Source organism: Vicugna pacos, chromosome 11 (genome assembly GCF_048564905.1).
Source record: "Vicugna pacos chromosome 11, VicPac4, whole genome shotgun sequence".
Lineage (NCBI taxonomy): Eukaryota > Metazoa > Chordata > Mammalia > Artiodactyla > Camelidae > Vicugna > Vicugna pacos.
Window position 1 is genome coordinate 37,785,911 of NC_132997.1, and position 3,821 is coordinate 37,789,731.

General features: G+C 35.6%; 1 pseudogene; it reads left to right on the plus strand.

Moving 5' to 3' along the window:
• The first annotated feature begins 228 nt into the window (after positions 1–228).
• On the plus strand, positions 229–318 carry LOC116282390 (U6 spliceosomal RNA; annotated as a pseudogene).
• The last annotated feature ends 3,503 nt before the right edge of the window (positions 319–3,821 follow it).

Here is a 3,821-nt window from a genome sequence, read left to right on the forward strand (position 1 = left end):
GAGGACACTTCTGAAAGGCATTTCAAAAAGTTCTTCAGAAGGTTCTGGTCAGGTGGAACACCCGTCCCCTTAGCAGTGGGTAACTCAGAATGCATCCTTGAGTTGCCTCTCATGTTTTTTCTGCCCACTTCCCAGGTCCTACACTCCACATCCCTGGGATACTTCCCAAATACAACTAGCCCTTCAACTTGGTCTCTGATGGGACCATCTAAGACAAGATCCTTGAGTTTGCTTTGGCAGCACATATACTAAAATTGGAATGATACAGAGAAGATTAGCAAGGATGACATGCAAATTCGTGAAGCATTTCATATTAAAAAAAAAAAAAACCCTAGCAAAGGTTTAACTTGAGCTGACTGGATACCTCAGCTGGGGAAAGCTGCCACATCCCCTAGTGCCTCTTTGTAGGTGAGTCTCCTTTATGGCATTGGTACCGATGTAAGGAAGTAAAGATGGAGCAGATCAGGCAGAAAGAGAGAGACCACTGCATCCAACCCAAGGTGCATCAAGCTGAGGTCAGAATCCAGGTCACTACGTTGAGTTTTCCAACCCATAAACATACTATATCTCCCTTACTTAGGTCTTCTTTGATTTCTTTCAGCATTTTATAATTTTTGCCATACAGATCCTGTCCATGCTTTGTTAAGTTTACATCTAAGTGTTTCATTTTCTTTGGAGCAATAATCAATGGTATTGTGTTTTTAACTGTGGTTGCAAAGTGTTCATTTATATGTGTAGAAATGCAATTTACTTCTGTGTGTTGATCTTTTATTCTGCAATCTTGCTGAACTCACTTACTAGTTCTGATTGTGTGTGTGTGTTTGTGTGTGTATTTCTTGGGATTTTTCTGTATAGACAATTATGTCATTGGCAAATAAGGACAGTTTTATTTCTTGATTTTCAATCTATAAGCCCTTTGTTTCTTTTCTTACCTTATTGCAGTGGCTAGAATTTCAACTATGCTAAAGAGTAGTGGTGAGAGCAGACATTCCCTTGTTCAGTTTTTCACTGTTAAGTATGATGTTGATTGTAAGCTTTTTGTAAATGCTGTTTATCATGTTGAGGTGGTTCCCCTCTATTCCTAGCTTACTGGGAAGGTTTTTTTTTTTTTTTTGAATTACTATACATGGGTGTTGGATTTGGTCAAATGTTTTTCCTGTGTCAATTGATATCATATGATTTTTCTGCTTTAGCCTGTTGATATGGTGGATTACACTGACTTGAATGTTGAATATGCCTTACATACCTGGAATAAATTCTACTTGGTTATGGTGTTTAATTCTATTTATATTATCATTGAATTACATTTGCCTACACTTTACTGGGAGTTTTACCTCTAAGTTAATGAAAGATATTGGTCTGTAGTTTTCTTTTCTTATGATATCTTTGTCTGGTTTGGTATCAAGATGATAGCAGTCTCAGAAAACGAGTTAAGGATTGCTCTTTCTTTTACTTTTTTGTTGACATTATATAAAAATGTAATTCTTTATATATTTGGTAAAATTCTATGGTAAAGCCATTGGACCTGGAGATTTATGTTTTGAGAACCTTTTAATTGCACAATTTTAGTTGTTATAGGACTATTTAGGTTATCTATTTCATCTTGGTTGAGTTTTATAGTTGTAGTTTTTGAGAACTTCATCCATTTCTTCTAAGTTGTTGAATTCATGAGTATAAAGTTGTTTATAGTGTTCTCTTCTTATTTTTTTAATGGCTGCAAGCAAGTTCTGTGGTAAAGTCTCCTATTTCTTTCCTGATATTGATGATTTGTGTCTTCTCTCTTCTTTACCTTTGTCAGTCTTACTAGAGGTGTATCCATTTTATTAGTTCTTTTTAAAGAAGTAGATATTTGGTTTCATTGATTTTCTCTATTATTTTCCGGTTTCAATTTCTTCAATTATCTTGGGTTTTTTTTCCTCTTTCTATCTGCTTTGGATTTATTTTGTCTTTCTTTTTCTAGCTTCTTGAGATAGGACTTAGGTTATTGTCTTGTGATCATTCCTCTTTTCTAATGTAAGCATTTAGTGCTATAGTTTTCTCTAAAGGATAGTTTCATTGGATACAGAATTTGAGAATTGATAGTCCTTTTCTTTCAGCACCTGAAAAATGGTGTGCCACTTCCTCTGGGACTCTATCTTCATGTGAGAAATGTGCTGTCACTTGAATTGGTGTTTCTACATAAGAAAAGTATCACTTCTCCCTGGTTGCTTTTAAGATTTTTTTCTTTGCCTTTAATTTTCAAAAGTTTACTTGTCATGTATGTTGGTGTGGATTTCTTTTGGTTTTTCTTATTTGGGGTGTGCTCAGCTATTTGTCAGTTTATGTTTTTCACTCTATTTGAGAAATTTTTAGCTATTATTGCTGTGAAAACTTCTCAGCTCACATCCTTTCTCTTCTTCTGAGCTTCCAATGATGCAAATGTTAGACCTTTTGTTATCCAACAGGTCCCGGAGGTCTGCTGGTGGATTCCCTTGTTTGGCTGGAGTGCATTCTCAAACACATGAAAGAGTGAGGCAAGTACACTTTCCAAATCTTGGCATCTGTAAAAATGTCTTTATTCTCTCACATTCCCTTGTTGGTATGAGTATGGAATTTCAGATGAAAAATAAAATAGATAAACAAGATTACATTGTATAGCACAGGGAAATATACACAAAATGTTATGATAAATCACAGAGAAAAAAATGTGACAATGAGTGTGTATATGTCCATGAATGACTGAAAAATTGTGCTGAACACTGGAATTTGACACAACACTGTAAAATGATTATGAATCAATAAAAAATGTAAAAAAAAATAAAAAAAATAAATTTGCTGTCAAAATTTTTAAGGTATTGCTTCATAATCTTTTAGCACTCAGTGTGGTTGATGCACAGTCACAAGCAGGGATGATGTTTCTTCCTTTCTAGGCAACTCCATTGTATTTTCCCTTTCTGAAAACTTGAAAGTATTCTTATTGATCTTTATACCAAAACCACAATGATTACTTACTATAACTTCATCATAAGTCTTGAAATCTGGTAGTGTAAGACCTTAAACTTTGTTCTTTTTTTTTTCCTTTCTGAAATTGACCTGGTCCCTTGAGGTCTTTGCATTTCTGTGTAAGTTAAGAATCATTTTTCCATTTCTATAAACATAAAAATACAAAAATCCAATTTCCATAAAAATCCCCTCCTGGGATTTTACTTGCGATTGAAATAAATGGATAGATCAATTTGGAGAGAATTGATATATTAAGATTGAGACTTTCCATCTAGTAAAAAGAGATATCCCTTTATTTCTCAGGTTGTCTTTTATTTCCTTCACTAACATGTAGTCATTTAAAAAATATAGATATTTTACATTTTATGTCAAGTTTATTTATAAACTATTTTACAGCTGTGCTTGTGCATGGGGTTTTTTTTTTTATAATTGTTTTTCATTCTCTGAGTGGTTATTGAGATTTTACAAGGGTACTAGGGACTCTGGGCCCCTTTGAAATCCTGGCATTGAAACAGACAGAGCTGATGGGGTCCCCTTAGTGTAGCTGACAGCACTTATGGCTTTTGAGAGGTCATGAGCAGGAAAGAAAGGTGATCCAATCTAAGTTTAATCTGGCTACAGTGTGCATGTTCAGAGGCATGGGGGCCGGGGCCATGCCAGAGGCAAGGACACTGGTGGGGAGAGCATCGTCACAGGAGTGGTTCCAGCCTGGCTGACTTTGTAGCAGGGGTAGGTGCTTCTCCCTAAGGAAGCCACATCAGTGATTTTAACTGAAGGTGCTCCCCAAGCTGTGGGTACTAAAGGCTTCCTTTTCTAAGATCTGGAAGAACAGGCAGAGC